The following is a 19,038-nucleotide window of genomic DNA, read 5'->3' as shown; positions in this document are numbered from 1 at the left end:
GATCACATGGATCACAGCCTGTCTAACTCAATGAAACTATGAGCCATGCCCTGTAGGGTCACCCACGATGGCCAGGTCATGGTGGACAGTTCTGACAAAAGTGGTCCACTGGAGAAGGGAATGGCAAACCACTTCAGTATTCTTGCCTTGAAAATCCCATGGATAGTATGAAAAGGCAAAAAGATATGACAATGAAAGATAACTTCCCCAGGTCAGTAGGTACCCAATATGCTACTGGAGAAGAGTAGAGATATAACTGAAGAAAAAATGAAAGGACAGAGCCAAAGTGAAAACAAAACCCAGTTGTGAATACGACTGGTGATGGAAGTAAAGTTCAATGCTATAAAAAGCAATATTGCATAGGAACCTGGAATATTAGGTCCATGAATCAAGGCAAATTGGAAGTGGTCAAACAGGAGACCACAAGAGTGAACAAGTGAACATACACATTTTAGGAATCAGTGAACTAAAATAGACCGGAATGGGTGAATTTAATTCAGATGACCACTATATCGACTGCTGTGGGCAAGAATCCCTTAGAAGAAATGGAGTAGCCCTCAAGTCAACAAAATAATCTGAAATGCAGTACTTGAGTACAATCTCAAAAACAACAGAATGATCTCTGTTCATTTCCAATCCAAAACATTCAATATCACAGTAATACAAGTCTATGCCCTAACCAGAAATGCTGACGAAGTTGAAGTTGAATGGTACTATGAAGACCTACAAGACTTTTGAGAACTAATACCAAAAAATATGTCCTTTATATCATAGGGGACTAAAATGAAACAGTACAATGTCAAGGAATACCTGGAGTAACAGGAAAATTTGGCCTTGGAGTACAAAATGAAGCAGGACAAAGCCTAACAGAGTGTTGCCAAGAGAACACACTTGTTATAGAAGCCATCCTCTTAAAACAACACAGGAGAAAACTCTACATATGGATGTCACCAGATGGTCAATACCGAAATCTGACTGATTATTTTCTTTGCAGCCGAAGATGGAGAAGCTCTATACAGTCAGCAAAAACAAGACTGGGAGCTGACAGTGATTCAGATCATGAACTCCTAATTGCAAAATTCAGACTTAAACTGAAGAAAGTAGGGGAAACCAAAATCATTCAGGTATGACCTAAATCAAATCCCTTACAATTATACAGTGAAAGTGGCAAACAGATTCAAGAGATTAGATTTGATAGAGTGTCCGAAGAACTATGATGCAGGTTCGTGACATTGTACAGGAGGTGGTGATAAAGACAATCCCCAAGAAATAAAAAGGCACAATGGTTTTCTGAGGAGGACATAAAAACAGCTGAGTAAAGAAGTTAAAAGCAAAGGAGAGAGTTGCCTCTGCATCCTAGTGCTGCATCACCCTTTCTAGTCCTTCAGCCAAGATGCCCGAGGACACCCAGGCTCAGGACCAGCCAATGGAGGAGGAGGAGTTGGAGACGTTCGCCTTCCAGGTGGAAATTTCCCAGTTGATGTCACTGATCACCAACACTTTCTACTGGAATAAGGAGATTTTCCTGAGGAAGCTGATTTCAAACTCGTCTGACGCCCTGAACAAGATCAGGTATGAGAGCTTGACCGATCCCAGTAAGTTAGACTCTGGGAAAGAGCTGCACATTAATCTCATACCAAACAAGCAAGATCGAATCCTCACCATCGTGGACACCGGCATTGGGATGACCAAGGCCGATTTGATTAATAACCTGGGCACCATCGCCAAGTCCGGGACCAAAGCGTTCATGGAGGCTTTGCAGACTGGCGCTGATATCTCCATGATTGGCCAGTTTAGTGTCGGGTTTTATTCAGCCTATTTGGTGACTGAGAAAGTGACCATTATCACCAAACATAATGATGATGAGCAGTACGCCTGGGAGTCTTCTGCAGGAGGGTCCTTCACAGTGAGGACTGATACAGGAGAACCCATGGGGCGTGGAACAAAGGTTACTCTGCATCTGAAAGAAGACCAGACTGAGTACCTGGAGGAATGGAGAATAAAGGAGTTGGTGAAAAAGAATTCTCAGTTCATTGGCTATCCCATCACTCTTTTTGTGGAGAAGGAACATGATAAAGAAGTTAGTGATGATGAGGCAGAAGAGAAGGAAGACAAAGAGGAAGAGAAGGAGAAAGAAGAAAAGGAGTCTGATGACAAGCCTGAGATAGAAGACATTGGCTCAGATGAAGAGGAGGAAGAGAAGGACGAGGACAAGAAGAAGAAGATCAAGGAGAAGTAAATCAATCAAGAAGAGCTGAACAAGACAAAGCCTATCTGGACCAGAAATCCTGATGACATCACTAACGAGGAGTATGGAGAGTTCTGCAAGAGCCTGACCAACAATTGGGAGAATCACTTGGCGGTCAAGCATTTTTCAGTTGAAGGACAGTTGGAATTCAGAGCCCTTGTTTTTGTCTCAAGATGAGCTCCCTTTGACCTGTTTGAAAACAGAAAGAAGAAGAACATTAAGTTGTATGTTCACAGAGTTTTCATCATGGATAACTGTGAGGAGCTAATCCCTGAATACCTGAATTTCATTAGAGGTGTGGTGGACTCTGAGGATCTCCCTCTGAACATTTCCCATGAGATGTTGCAACAAAGCAAAATTTTGAAAGTTATCAGGAAGAATTTGGTCAAAAAGTGCTTGGAACTCTTCACTGAACTGGCAGAAGATAAAGAGAACTACAAGAAGTTTTATGAGCAGTTCTCTAAAAATATTAAGCTTGGAATACATGAAGATTCTCAAAATCGGAAGGAGCTTTCAGAGCTGTTGAAGTACTATACCTCTGCTTCTGGTGATGAGATGGTTTTTCTCAAGGACTATTGCACAAGAATGAAGGAAAACCAGAAACACATCTATTACATCACAGGTGAGATGAAGGACCAGGTAGCCAACTCGGCCTTTGTGGAGCGTCTCTGGAAGCATGGCTTGGAAGTGATCTACATGATCGAGCCTATTGATGAGTACCATGTGCAGCAGCTGAAGGAGTTTGAGGGGAAGACCTTAGTGTCAGTCACCAAAGAGGGCCTGGAACTTCCAGAAGATGAGGAAGATAAAAAGAAACAAGAAGAGAAAGAGACAAAATTTGAAAACATCTGCAAAATCATGAAGGACAATTTGGAGAGGAAAGTTGAAAAGGTGATTGTGTGTCTAACCAGTTGGTGACATCCCCATGCTGCACTGTTACAAGCACATATGACTGGACAGCAAACATGGAACGGATCATGAAGGCTCAAGCCCTGAGAGACAACTCAATGATGGGTTACATGGCAGCCAAGAAGCACCTGGAGATCAACCCTGACCATTCCATCATCGAGACCTTGAGGCAAAAGGCAGAGGCTGACAAGAATGACAAGTCTGTGAAGGATCTGGTCATCCTGCTATACAAAACAGCTCTCCTGTCTTCCGGCTTCAGTCTGGAGGATCCCCAGACACACGCCAACAGGATCTGCAGGATGATCAAACTTGGTCTCGGTATTGACGAGGATGACCCCACTGCTGATGACAGCATCACTGAGGAAATGCCTCCCCTGGAAGGAGATGATGACACGTCCCGCATGGAAGAAGGAGACTAAGCGCTGCCTGAGGATCCTTTGGCTATGTGTTCAGCACTCTGTCTCCATTCCCTCTAATATGTTTTCAAGTATTTCTTCATTTTGGTTAACATTTAAAAATCTGTATGGCATGGTAACTACATAAGGGGAGGATAAGATTTCTTTATACTAAGTGTGATACTGTGATACTTTTAGCACTAAAGCAGAGCTAGTTGTTTTTTCCTAGTTTCATGTTGGCTTCTTTTAACAGATGGAAGTAGTTTGTTGTAAGGTGTGTATGTAACCTGTGTTAACTTTGTGGTCTGAAGTGTTTAGCTATCAAGCGGATTCTTTAGTAGACCAAAATTTTCTGTCACTGAAGTGTTCTGAAGTATATACCATGATGTTTAAAAGAAACACTTGTTAAAGCAAGTTTTCATCTTCTGGGATATACTTTTTAAAACTTCCATCCCCTGTAGTCATGACTGCATGTGCCACTCTAGAAGTTAGTGTGTTAAGCTGAACCAACTTGATTGGAGTCGCTGTCCATACATAGGACTTGTTTTCCAAAGAAAAATATTGTTTAGAGTAGCAAAATTATAAGCCTGCCCAGGCATGTTGTAAGGCCACTGGAAAAGAAACTTGGAGCAAGTTTTGTGAATGGAAATGTAGTGCTCAAGTCACATTATGCTTTAAAAAGTTGTAACAAATACAGATGAATTAAAAAGAAAAAAAAAAGCAAAGGAGAAACGGAAAGATATACCCATCTGAATGCAGAGTTCCAAAGAATAGCAAGGAGAGATAAGAAAGTGATCAATGCAAAGAAACAGGAAAAGAATAGAATGGGAAAGACTAGAAATCTTTTCAAGAAAATTAGAGATATCAAGGGAACATTTCATGCAAAGAAAGAACAGAAACAGTATGGGCCTAAGAGAGGCAGAAGATATTAAGAAGAAGTGGTAAGAATATACAGCACTATACAGAAAAGATCTTAATGACCCAGATAACCACAATGGTGTGATCACTCATCTAGGGCCAACATCCTGGAGTGTGAAGTCAAGTGGGCCTTTGGAAGCATCACTACGAACAAAGCTAGTGGAGGTGATAGAATTCCAGTTGAGCCATTTCAAATCTTAAAAGATGATGCTGTTAAAGAGTTGAACTCAATATGCCTGCAAATCTGGAAAACTCAGCAGTGGCCATTGGACTTGAAAATTCAGTTTTCATTCCAATCCCAAAGAAAGGCAATGCCAAAGAATGTTCAAACTACTGCACAATTGCACTCATCCCACATACTAGCAAAGTAATCCTCAAAATTCTCCAAGCCAGGCTTCAAGAGTACATGAACAAAGAACTCCTAGATGTTCAAGCTGGATTTAAAAAAGGCAGAGGAATCAGAGATCAAATTGCCAACATCTGTTGAATCATAGAAAAAGCAAGAGAGTTCCAGAAAAACATCTACTTCTGCTTTATTGACTATGCCAAAGCCTTTTATTGTGTGTATCACAACAAACTGTGGAAAATTCTTCAAGAGATGGGAATACCAGATGACCTTTGAAAATGTGCATGCCTCCTGAAATATCTGTATGCAGGTCAAAAAGCAACAGTTAGAACTGGACATGGAACAATGGACTGATTTCAAATTGGGAAAGGAGTACGTCAAGTCTATATATTGTCAATCTGTTTATTTAACTTATATGCAGAGTAAGACATGCAAAATGTCAGGATGGATGAAGCACAGGCTGGAATCAACATTGCCAGGAGAAACATCAATGACATCAGCTATGCAGATGATACCACCCTTATGGCAGAAAGCAAAGAGGAACTAAAGAGTCTCTTGATGAAAGTAAAAGAGGAGCTTGAAAAAAACTGGCTTAAAACTCAACATTCAAAACGAAGATCATGGCATCTGGTCCCATGAAAGTGAAAGTGAAGTCGCTCAGTCGTGTCTGACTCTTTGCGACACCGTGGACTGTAGCCCATCAGGCTTCTCCGTCCATGGGATTCTCCAGGCAAGAATACTGGAGTGGGTTGCCAGTTCCTTCTCCAGGGAATCTTCTCGACCCAGGGATCGAACCCAGGTCTGCCACATTGCAGGCAGATGCTTTAACCTCTGAGCCACCAGGGTCCCATAGTTCATGGCAAATAGATGGGGAAACAATGGCAGAGTTTTATTTTCTTGGGCTCCAAAATGACTGCGGACGGCAACTGCAGCCATGAAATTAAAAGACGCTTGCTCCTTGGGTTAAAAGCTATAACCAAGCTAAACAACATATTAAAAAGCAGAGACGTTACTTTGCCGACAAAAGTCCATCTAGTTAAAACTATGGTTTTTCCAGTAGTCACATATGGATGTGAGAGTTGGGCAGTAAAGGAAGTTGATGTGCTGAAGAATTGAAGCTTTTGAACTATGGTATTGGATACTCTTTAGAGTCCCTTGGACTGCAAGGAGATCCAACTTCTTAATCGTTAAGGAAATCAACCCTGAATATCCATTGGAAGGACTGATGTTGAAGCTGAAGCTCCAATACTTTGGCCACCTGATGCGAAGAGCTGACTCATTGGAAAAAGTTCCTGATGCTGACAAAGACCGAAGGCAGGAGGAGAAAGAGATGACAGAGGATGAGACGGTTGGATGGCATCACGATCTCCGTGGACATGAGTTTGAGCAATTCTGGGAGGTGGTGATGGAAATGGAAGCCTGGCATGCTGCAGTTCCTCTTGTCGCAAAGAGTCAGACATGACTGAGTGACTGAACTGAACTGAATATCAAACATTAATAAACATATCAAGAGAACTTAAGACAATATATATTTTCTTTCATTACTAAAAACGTTTAGATACTAGTTACATATAAAAGAGACCAATTAACAGAAACATTGAATTTTCATCCAAATTAATTTCCATATGCTTTATAGATATTTAGGTTTAGGTTCTTTGGATGACAAAATATGAGAAATTATTAACTTTTATAAGTTTGCTTTATTTTCCCTTTATAAGCTTTTTTCCCTAGAATATTGTACTTGAATAAAAGAGATACTAATGAAAGCTAACTTTATAATTGTTAATATATATATGTGTGATTAATTTCTTTTTAATGCCTTATATCACTTAAAATTATAAATTTTAAATCACTTAAAAGAAAAAATTTGTATCACTTAAAATTTTATAAAGTAATATAATGAGTCTCTACATATCCATGAAAGATCTTAAGCAACAAACATTTCCGATATAGTTGTAATCTTTGTGTACACATTTCCTATTTTATTCTACTCTCTTATTTTCAGAATAAAATAGTGCCCTTAATTAACAGCTTATACTCCTGATTCATTTATCTGTACTTTTATTGATATATAAAGATGTTTGGAATATTTTAATTCTCTTTGACTGTGTGGATCACAACAAATTGTGGAAAATTCTTAAAGAGATGGGAATACCAGAGAAACGAAAGAGCCTCTTGATAAAGGTGAAAGAGGAGAGTGAAAACACCGGCTTAAAACTCAGTATTCAAAAAACTAAGATCATGGCATCTGGTCCCATCACTTAATGGCAAATAGAAGGGGAAACAATGGAAACAGAGACAGACTTTATTTTCTTGGTCTCCAAAATCACTGCAGGTGGTGAGTGCAACCAGGAAATTAAAAGACACTTGATCCTTGGAAGAAAAGTTATGACAAACCTAGACAGTGTAATAAAAAGCAGAGACACCCCCTTGCTGATGAAGGTCCATATACCCAAAGCTATGGTCTTTCCAGTGGTCATGTATGGATGTGAGAGTCGGACTATAAAGAAAGCTGTGTGCCAAAGAATTGATGCTTTTGAACTGTGGTGTTGCAGAAGACTGCTGAGAGTCCCTTGGACAGCAAGGAGATCAAACCAGTCTATTGCAAAGGAAATCTGTCCTGAATATTCTTTGGAAGGACTGATGTTGAAGCTCCAATACTTTGGCCACCTGATGTAAAAAGCTGACTAATTGTAATAGACCCTGATCTGGGAAAGATTGAGGGATTGAGGACCAGGAGATGACAGAATGAGATGGCTGAAAGGTATCATTGACTCAGTGAATGTGAGTTGCAGCAAACTCTGGGAGATTGTGAAGGGCAGTGAAGCCTGGCAAGCTGAAATCCTTAGGGTTACAAGGAGTCTTACACAACTAAGCAACTGAATAACAACAAAATCTCTATAGTCATTGGTTACATATTATACGTGTTCCCTTTCAGATATTTTTTCCAAAATATGCTTGGGAAATTCATCCTTGTTACTTGTTTTAATTGCTTATTAAAATAGGTTATTTTAAATGCTTCATAATTTTGATATTATAAAAACACTGCTAAAAATTCTTATGTAAACATCCTGGGAAATATATAAATTTTTTTTATTGATTCATTTGGAAGAAAAAATTAAACTATAAATTGATCCTAGATCTAGAAGTAAAACTTAAATCTTTATAAGTCCTAGAAGTAGAAAAAATTTTTGATCTTAGACTAGGCAAGAATTCAGCAGATACAACTTCAAAAATACAACCCAAATAAAGAAAACAAGAAAAAGATAAATGAAACCACCAGTCTCATATATGTACAGAATATTTTTAAATTATTAATTTCCTAAAGTGATTGTATCTATGGTATATCAATAAATCTCTAACTCAGTAATTGGAATATAAATATCCCAGCTTAAAATTGGCAAAATATTTGGATAGATAAAGCAACAAAGAAGATATACTTTTGACAAATAACACATGAAGACATTCTCAATATTATTTGGTTTTAGAAAAACTTAAAACCACTAAATATTAATATTATAGCATACCAACTAGAATGATTAAAATTCAATTTTTTTAAAATGTGACAATACCAACTGCTGGTGAGAATGCTGGTATGGGTGTAGAATAGCATTGTGACTCTGGGACATTTTTGGTGGGAATGTGAAATACTTCATTTAATTTGGAAAACACTTGATAGTGCCTCATAAAGTGAAGAATCTGCCCGCCAATGCAGGAGATGTGGTTTCAATCCCTGGGTTGGGAAGATCCCCTCAAGAAGGAAATAGCAATCCACTCCAGTGTTTTTGCCTGGAGAATCCCATGGGCAGAGAAGCCTGATGGGCTGTAGTCCTTGGGGATCACAAAAAGTTGGACACGACTGAAGCAACAGAGCATAATAAAATAAAACATATTTATCATAAGACTCAGGAATCTTATTCACTTATCCAAGCAAAATGACAAATTATATTCGTATAAGGACATGCATGATAGCATTGATATAATATTATTCACAATTGATCTCTTATGGATTGATAAGAAAAGTATTATCCATAAAATAGAACACTACTCACCAAATAAGAAAATACAAACTCTTGATACAAGGGACAATTTGGCTGAATAACAAATATATAGCACTAAAGGATAGAAGCTAGACTCAAAAGTCCACACACTACATGAGTCCACTTACATGAATTTTTGGAAAAGGCAAATCTATAGGGACCAAAACCAGACTCTGAATTACCTGGGGCAGGGACTGAGGAATGCTTGACTATAAATAGGCACTAGGAAAATTTGAGGAGCCATAGAACTGTTCTACATTTTCATTATGGCCCTTGTTATATAACTATATATGTTTGTCAAAACATTCACAAAAGTATATAAATTATATTGTAGTATTAGGAGAGCCACAAAAAAAGAAGAGATAAAATAGACATATTTTCAGACAATAAAAAACTGAGAGAATTTATCTCCATGAGCTTTTACTATAGGAGACACTAAAGGAAGTTCTTAAGCCTGAAGAAAAAGCCCAGATATCCAGAAACACATGTATAGTTATAGAAATGTAACTATGTATTCAAATATAATACATCTTTAATTGTTATATTCTTAAAGAGTTAATTTCTTGACTGGTTAAGGAAAAATACCAATATATTGTGAGGTTTGTAAATTATGGAGAGGTAAAATACATTAAAATAGGAGCACAAAATGAGGATAAATGGAAAACAACTCTGATAAAGATATTAGAATTTTTGTAGTTATAATATCATTTTAAGGTAGACTATTATAAGTTAATGATGCACATTCGAAGCACATTTAAATCTCTAGTTTAACCACTTGAAACTAACATTGGCTAAAAAGATGAAAACACAGGATTAAATTGAATATTTTTAAAATGCTTAATTAATTTAAGACAGGAAAACAGGGGAAAAGAAACAAAACCAGACAAAACATAAAGCAAAGGGTAAAATAATAATCTAAAACCAGTAATCTCAATACTCACATTAAGTGCAACTGCATTAAGTACTCCATACTCCAGTTTAAAGACAGATTGTCAGGCTCCATAACATTGCATAACCTTATAACATGCTGACTAAAGAAACTGCTTTAATGGTAAAGGCGCTAATGGGTTGAAAATTAAATGATGAAAAACAATATAATGTGCAGATAATATGCATGAAAACAACTAGTATTACTCTTTTAATTTCAAAAAAAAGGAAATTTTAAGAGGAGGAATATCCCCAAAGGTAATGATAATTAATAATGAAAAGTATACCCAATCATTAAGAAAGCTAAAATATTCTGTTGTTTATTTGCAAAGTTAAGTCTAACTCTTTGCAACCCTATGGATTGTAGCCCACCAGTTTCCTCTCTCCGTGGGATCTCGCAGGCAAGAATACTGGAGTGGGTTGCCATTTCCTTCTCCAGGGGATCTTCCTGACACAAGAATCGAATCTGCATCACTTGCTTAAGCAGACTTATTCTTTACCACTGAGCCATTTTAATTGTATACAGATCTAGTTTTAAAATTTCAAAATTCAGGAAGTAAAAATTTACAGAACTAACATAGAATGGAATATTACTCAGTCATAAAAAGCAATGCATTTGAGTCAATGCCAATGAAGTGGATAAACCTTGAACCTATTATGCAGAGAAAACTTAAGTCAGAAAGTTGCTATGTATGATGGCAGAGTTGAAGGATGTGCGCTCACCTTCTCCTGCGAGAACACCAAAATCACGACTAACTCCTGCACAAGCATCAACAGGAGAATGTTGGATCCCACCAAAAAAAGATAGCCCACATCCAAGGGCAAAAGAGAAGACCCAACATGACAGTAGGTGCAGCAAAATCACATTTACAATCAAACCTCCCACCCACCAGAGACTCTCAGAGAGTGCAAACAAAACCTTGCATGCCCCAGGGCCCAGAGAAAGGAAAAGTGACCCCCACAAGACACTGAGCCAGACAAGTCTTTGAGTGTTTGAGTGTCTCCTGTGGAGACACGGGTCAGCAGTGGCCTGCCACAGGGATGGGGTTCTGACTACCGCAGACCTGGGAGGTGCAGCGTGTGGTGTAAGTCCTCCTAGAGGAGGTCACCATTAGCCCCATCATAGATCCACTGAGCAGTCGGCCCACAAACTGGAGAACAAATATACCAAAGAAGTTCTTGCACTGTTGTGAACGTTCTAGGGTCCACAACAGATTTCCCAACCTTGGGATCTGCAGAGGGACTGAGAATGCCCAGGGAATTTGAAGGCCAGTGGGATTTGATTACAGACCCTCTGGACTGAGGAGACAGACTCTTGGCGGGCACAACAAAACCTGGTGCGCCCCAGGATCCAGGAGAAAGGAACAGTAATCTCACAAGAGACTGAGCCAGACTTGCCTGTGACTGTCTGGGAGTCCCTGGTGGAGGTGTGGGTCTACAGTGGCCTGCTACAGGGCAGAGGCACTGCATACAACAGTCCTGTGAGCTGCAGAGAGCTGGCATAAGTCCTTTTTTTGTTGTTTTTCCCATTTATTTTTATTAGTTGGAGGCTAATTACTTTACAATATTGTAGTGGTTTTTGCCATACATTGACATGAATCAGCCATGGATTTACATGTGTCCCCATCCTGATCCCCCTCCCACCTCCCTCCCCACCCATCCCTCTGGGTCTTTCCAGTGAGTCCTTTTGAAGGAGGTGGCCTCAGGCCAAACTACAGGGAGGTAACACAGCCCCACTCATCAGAAGAAAATTGGATTAAAGATTTATTGAGCATACCCCACCACCACCAGAGCTAGACCCATTTTGCCCCACAGCTAGTCCCTCCCATCAGGAAGCTTCCACAGCCTCTTATCCTCATACATCAGAGGGAAGACAGAATAAAACCACAATCACTGACAACTAACCAAACTGATCCCATGGATCACAGCCTTGTCTTACTCAATGAAACTATGAGCCATCCCATGTAGGGCCACCCAAGATGGACAGGTCATGGTGGACAGTTCTGACAAAAAGTGGTCCACTGGAGAAGGGAATGGCAAACCACTTCAGTATTCTTGCCTTGAAAACCCCATGAACAGTATGAAAAGGCAAAAAGACATGACAATGAAAGATAAATTTCCCAGGTCAGTAGGTGCCCAATATGCTACTGGAGAAGAGTGGAGAAATGGCTCTAGAGGAATGAAGAGGCTGAGCCAGAGCAAAAACAACACGAAGTTGTAGATGTGTCTGGTGGTAGAGGTAAAGTCCAATGCTATAAAAAACAATATTGCATAGGAACCTGGAATGTTAGGTTCATGATCAAGTTAAATTGGAAGTGGTCAAACAGGAGATGGCAAAGGAGAACATCGACATTTTAAAAATAAGTGAACTAAAATGGATCGGAACAGGTGAATCTAAATCAGATGACCATTATATCTATTACTGTAGGCAAGAATTCCTTAGAAGAAATGGAGTGTAGCCATCATAGTCAACAAAAGAATATGAAATGCAGTACTTGGGTGCAATCTCAAAAACAACAGAATGATCTCTGTTCATTTCCAAGGCAAACCATTCAATATCATAGTATTCCAAGTCTATGCCCCAACCAGGAATGCCAAAGAAGCTGAAGTTGAATGGTTCTATGAAGACCTGCAAGACTATCTAGAACAAACACCAAAAAGAAATCCTTTTCATCATAGGGTTCTGGGATGCAAAAGTAGAGCATAAAGAGATACCTAGGGTAGAGGTAAGTCTGGCCTTGGAGTACAAAATGAAGCAGGACAAAGGCTAACAGAGTGTTGCCAAGAGAACACACTGATCATAGCTGCCACCCTCTTCCAACAACACAAGAGACAACTCTACACATGGACATCACCAGATGGTCAATAGTGAAATGAGACTGATTATATTCTTTGCAGCTGAATGTGGGAAAGCTCTATACAGTTACCAAAAAGAAGACCAGGAGCTGACTGTGGCTCAGATCATGAACTCCTTATTGCAAAATTCAGACTTAAATTGAAGAACGTAATGGAAACCACTCAGTCATTCAGGTATGACCTAAATCTGATCGCTTATGATTATACAGTGGAAGTGACAAACAAATTCAAAGAATTAGATCTGATAACATATCTGAGGAAATGTGGATAGGTTCATAGCATTGTACAGAGGTGATCAAAACCATCCCCAAGAAAAAGAAATGCAAAAAGGCAAAACGGTTCTGAGGAGGCCTTACAAATAGCTGAGAAAAGAAGGGAAGGTAAAGGCTATGGAGAAAAGGAAAGATATACCCATCTGAATGCAGAATTCCAAAGAATAGCAATGAGAGATAAGAAAGCCTTTGTCAGTGATCAATGCAAAGAAACAGAGGAAAACAACAGGATGGGAAACAGTAAATACCTCTTCAAGAAAATTAGGGATACCAAGGGAACACTGAATGCAAAGGTGGGCACAATAAAGGAGAGAAATGGTATGGACCTGACAGAAGCAGAAGATATCAAGAATAGGTAGTAAGAATACACAGAAGACCTATAAAAAAATTATCTTAATGACCCAGAAGACCACAATGGTGTGATCACTCACCTAGGGCCAGATATTCTGGAGTGCAAAGTCATGTGGGCTTTAGGAAGCATTACTAAAAACAAAGCTAGTGGAAGTGATGGAATTCAGTTGAGCTATTTCAAATCCTAAAGGATGTTCCTGTGAAAGTGTTACACTCAATCTACAAACAAATTTGGAAAATTCAGCATTGGCCGCAGGACTGGAAATGGGCAGTTTCCATTCCAATCCCAAGGAAAGGCAATGCCAAATAATGTTCATACTACTGCACAATTGCATTTGTTTCACACACTAGCAAAGTAATGCTTAAAATTCTCCAAGGCAGGCTTCAACAGCACATGAACCAAGAACTTCCAGATGTTCAAGCTGGATTTATAAAAGGCAGAGGAACCAGAGATCAAATTGACAACATCCACTGAATCATAAAAAATACAAGAGGTCCAGAAAAATATCTACTTCTGCATCACTGACTATGCTAAAGCCTTTGACTGTGTGGATCACAACAAACTGAAAAATTCTTCAAGAAATGGGAATACCAAGCCACCTTATCTGCCTCCTGAGAAATCTGTATGCAGTTCAAGAAGCAACAATTAGAACTGGACATGGAACAACAGACTTGTTCCAAATGGGAAAGGAATACGTCAAGATTGTATATTGTCACCCTACTTATTTATCTTATATGGAGAGTATATCTGTAGAATGCCAGGCTGGATGAAGCACAAGCTGGAATTAAGACTGCCAAGAGAAATATCAAAAACCTCAGATATGCAGATGACACCACCCTTACGGCTGAAAGTGAAGAGGACCTAAAGAGCCTCTTTATGAAGGTGAAAGAGGAGAGTGAAAAAGCTGGCTTAAAACTCAACATTCAAAAAACTAAGATCATGGCATCCAGTCCCAATACTTCATGGCAAATACGTGGGGAAACAGTGGAAACAGTGAGAAACTATTTTCTTGGGCTCCAAAATCACTGCAGATGGTGATGGTAGCCATGAAATTAAAAGATGCTTGCTCCTTGGAAGAAAAGTTATGATAGACCTAGGTGGTGTATTAAAATGTAGAGACATCACTTTTTGCAAACATCTAGTCAAATCAATGGTTTTTCCAGTAGTCATGTATGGGTGTGTGAGTTGGACCATAAAGAAGACTGAGCACTAAAGAATTGATGCTTTTGAACTGGTGTTGGAGAAAACTCTTGAGAGTCCCTTGGACTGCAAGGAGATCCAAACAGTCCATCCTAAAGGAAATCAGTCCTGACTATTCATTGAAAGGACTGAAGCTGAAGCTCCATTACTTTGGCCACCTGATGCAAAGAGCTAACTCATTAGAAAAGACCCTGATCCTGGGAAAGATTGGAGGCAGGAGGAGGAGAGAACAACAAAGGAGGGGATGGTTGAATGGCATCACCAACTCAATGGAAATGAGTTTGAGCAAGCTCCAAGAGATGGTAAAGAACAGGGAAGCCTGGCGTGTTGTAGTCCATGGGTTCACAAAGAGTAGGACATGACTGCGTGAGTGAAGAACAAAATCAGAAAGAGAAAAACAAATGTCATATATTAATACCTATTTTTGGAATCTAGAAAGACAATACTGATAAACCTATTACAGGGCAGCAATGGAGATGCAGACATAGAGAACAGATTTGTGTGGAGTATGGTTAGGAAGGAGAGAGGGGGGAAAATGGAGAGTTAGCATGGAAACATATACAGTAACATATGGAAAATAGATAGCCAGTGGGAATTGCTGTTTGACTCATGGAATTCAAACCAGTGCTCTGTGACAACCTAGAGGGGTGGGATGCGGTGGGAGGTTGGAGGGACACATTCATGTTGATGTATGCCAAAAAGCAACACGACATTGTAATTTTACTTCAATTAAAAATAAATAAATTTTTAAAAAGTTACACTTGAAAACAAAACAACAAATTTATAGAGCGAAAGAAAAAATATATAAACCCACAAAATTGCCCTACAGTGCTTAGTTTTACTAATGAAAATAAGTACAACAGGCTTAGTAGTATACTTTCTTAGTCTTCATTTTTACTGAAAAATAGTTTCTTATTATAGTTTATAATAGTTATAATGTATACATATAAGCTTTATTTCCTTTTTATCATTTGAGTTACAATAATTTAAAATAGTTGACAACACTGTGTTTTAGGAAACATCAATTATCACTTCCTATGTTGGGTTGTTTAGTTTTGATATTTGTTAATTAAACTAACATGCAGTCTTCTTTTTTCTTTTCATTTTGTGGTTACATTTAATTATCATCAAAAATTCCTAGAAGTAAAATTCCTATGGTTACTATGTAATAACATAAAGGAATTTTCATTAAATTGAATAACTTATTCAGTCCTTTCTGAAAAATAATATTATCAAATTTAGCCTGGATTCAAATAATACTGCTATAAACTATTTTAGCACTGTTACTTTTTTGTTACACTCTTATTTCCTTTCTAGTTTTATTTCTTAAACTTTTTGCTGATATTCTTCCTTAGTATAATTTTGTTGTTGCTGTTATAGTTTTAATCTGTAATTTTTTTTAACTTTTGTTCCTTAATCTCAGGTGTGTTTAATATTCAGTTCTAATGTAATGTTTTGTTTCCCCCATACCCCAGATTATGTCTCCTGTGATTCTTTTATAGCTGGTCTGTCTTCTCTCCCTGCCTTTGAGGTCCATGTAGCTTTTTGTACATTTGTTTCATTCTGCTTGAGATACTATTTTTCTAGACTATGGTTTCACAGTTTTCTCAGTATCTGTTGATTATTAACTAAAAATACTATACTTCTAAAATTTTTTAGGAAAGAACAGCCATACTTTTCAATTCTAATGTTTTTAATCTGTTCTGTTGATTGAATTCTTTCTTTTTCTCTTCCAGAATTTGCTGTACTTTAACATTTAGTTCCTTACTTTTGACTGAAATCTTCTCTCTTATACTCACTAGTTTCTCTGTCCTAATATATTTTTAAATTTCCTCCCAGGCTTTCTTGATAACTCTATAACTTAAAAGGAAAAAAAATCCTTTACCATCACCATATACACATATTCCTCTTAAAAAATATTTATTCACTCCACTCTGAATTTTCCCCCCATATTCACTAACAAAATGATCTTTTTAAAAGACTTTCTAGTAAACAAATCAAACAAGCTTTGTTTAGTCTTTAAGTATAAAGAATGAACTTGAGGTAGTATTTGTCCCCTCTTTCTGATTTTGCTTTCCAGAAACTCACTTCACCCTTGACTATTGTTGATCAAAAGTCACTTTCTTGAGTCTCTCATTTCTTTAACTACTAATGTTCTCCATTGCTAATCCTCACAAGCTGTGTCTTTGTTCTTTATTCACTCGGTCATGTCCAACTCTTTCGCAATCCATGGACTGTAGCCCACCAGGTTCCCCTGTCCATGGGATTATCCAGGCAAAAATACTGGAGTGGGTTGCCATTTCTTTCTCCATTATTATGCTATATGTTCTCCTATTATCAGCCTGTGTATTCTTTTATATGTCACTCCTATTTATGTTACTAGAAACAATTTTTATGTTGATGACTACAATCTGATTTCCAGATCTGAGTTGCCAACTCTGGGTAGATACCTATATCTTTGTCTTGCACATATTCTTTTAGACTGTTTGAACTTTGCTAATTTTAGCAATTTGAATGTTTTAGGATGGCAAATTCCTTCTCTCACCTTCATCATTCAAATAGCCAATCAATTTGTATTGGACCATATTTAGAACATTTTTTTTTTTTTCCTGATCAGTGTTTGTCTCCGTGTATCAAACTCCCTAGGCATTCTTGCACAACATGTACGTGGTTGAGACTGGGCTAATAGAAACCTTCTCAGGGATTTTTTTTTTTTTTTGAATCACACAAATTTTTTCATTTCCACTGCACATAATGCTATGTTGACATGGAAGTCTTAAGTGTGCAATACCTTTAAGTCTAAATAAACAATGTACAGACTTTAATACACAACACTGTTTGTAAAATAAAATATGTTGGAATCATCTGAGCCTCCAGGGAGTGACCATCTTTTTGCTGGTGGAGGGTCCTGACTCAGTGTCTGTGTCTGCTGACTGATCAGGGCTGAGGGTTGCAGTGGGTAGCGCAATTTCTGAAAATAAGACAACAATGAAATTTGCCACATCATTTGACTCTTCCTTTCACAGCAGACTTCTCTTAGCATGCAATGCTCTTTGGCAGTGTTTTACCCATAGTAGAACTTCTTTCAAAATTGGAGTCAATCCCCTCAAATCCTTCTGCTGCCTTTTCAACTAAATGTATTCTAAACTTAGAATATTCTAAGTCCTTTGCTGTCATTTCAACAATCTTCACAGAATCTTCACAAGGAGTAGATTTTATATCAAGAAACCACTTTGTTTGCTCATCCATTAGAGTCAACTCTCATTTATTCTAATTTTATCATTAGGTTGCAACAATCAGTCCCATCTTTACATCAGGCTCCACTTCTAATTCTAGCTCTCTTGCTATTTCCGCCACATCTGTAGTTACTTCTTCCAGTGAACTCTTGAACCCCTCAAAGTCATCTGAGAAGGTTAAAATCAACTCCTTCTAAATTTCTATGAATGTTGAAATGTCAACCTCTTTTCATGAATCACGAATGTTTTGGGTGGAACTTATAATTTTGAATTCGCTTTAGAAAGTTTTCAATTAACTTTGCCCAGATCCATCAGAGGAATCACTATTTGTGGCAGCTATAGCCTTGCAGAAACTATTTCCTAAATACCACAACTTGAACATCATGACTACTCTTTGATCCGTGGGCTACAGGATGGATGCTGTGTTAGCAGGTGTGAAAACAACATGAATATCCTTGTACTTCTCCATCAGGGCCCTTGGGCGCTTTCTCAATGAGCAGTGATATTTTGAAAGGAATCCTTTTTTGTCAGCAGTAGGTCTCAACAGGGGATTTAATATTTTTGGTATCAGTGTTGTAAACATATGTCATTTCAACTTTATTCTTCCATTGGCAGAGCACAGGTAGAGTAGATTTAGCATAATTCTGAAAGTCCCTAGGATTTTCAGAAGGTAAGTGAGGCTTGGCTTCAACTTCAAGTCAGCAGCTGCATTAGGCCCTAACTAGAGAGTCAGCCTATCCTTTGAATCTTTGAAGCCAGGCACTGACTTCTCCTTGCTAGCCATGCAAGTCCTTGGGGGCATCTTCTTCCAATAGAACACTCTTCTCTACACTGGAAAGCTCTAATTTAGGATAGCCATCTTCAGAGATTATTTTATTAGATCTTCTGGATGACTTGCTGCAGCTTTTGCATCAACCCTCTCTCTTCCACTTTGTGCTCTATGTTAGGAAGATGGCTTCTTTCCTTAAACCTCGTGGATATAGGAGGAAAACTATTATTTTTTTCCCTTTTATTGTATGAAAGTCTTTAAAGAGTTAAGCTCAGAGCTTCTGGTACAACCTAACACAGAATAAAAGGTTAGGGTGATATAGGAGGGAGAAGATAAAGATTAAGTCTCTGGTTCCAGTCATCCCTATGACTACTAACCTCTGTCATTTTTTTTCTTTAATTTGGTGAATAAAATACATATTATCTCTATGCAATTAAGGAATTGAGAAGAGAGTTTTAATGCAAAGAAATAATGCTCTAAAACAATAACAAGTTCTAAATAATAAAGGTTTTACTGAGAACCTAAAAAAGATTCTCTCTTCTCAAAAAATCACATACATATAAATATTGC

At 38.2% G+C, this 19,038-nt stretch overlaps 1 pseudogene; it reads left to right on the top strand.

The window, feature by feature from the left end:
- The first annotated feature begins 1,393 nt into the window (after positions 1-1,393).
- Positions 1,394-3,576, top strand: LOC122678268 (annotated as a pseudogene).
- Positions 3,577-19,038: the final 15,462 nt, after the last annotated feature.

This window comes from Cervus elaphus, chromosome 20 (assembly GCF_910594005.1).
Source record: "Cervus elaphus chromosome 20, mCerEla1.1, whole genome shotgun sequence".
NCBI lineage: Eukaryota > Metazoa > Chordata > Mammalia > Artiodactyla > Cervidae > Cervus > Cervus elaphus.
The sequence above is the reverse complement of the archived record's forward strand: the minus strand, read 5'-3'. Positions and strand labels throughout refer to the sequence as shown.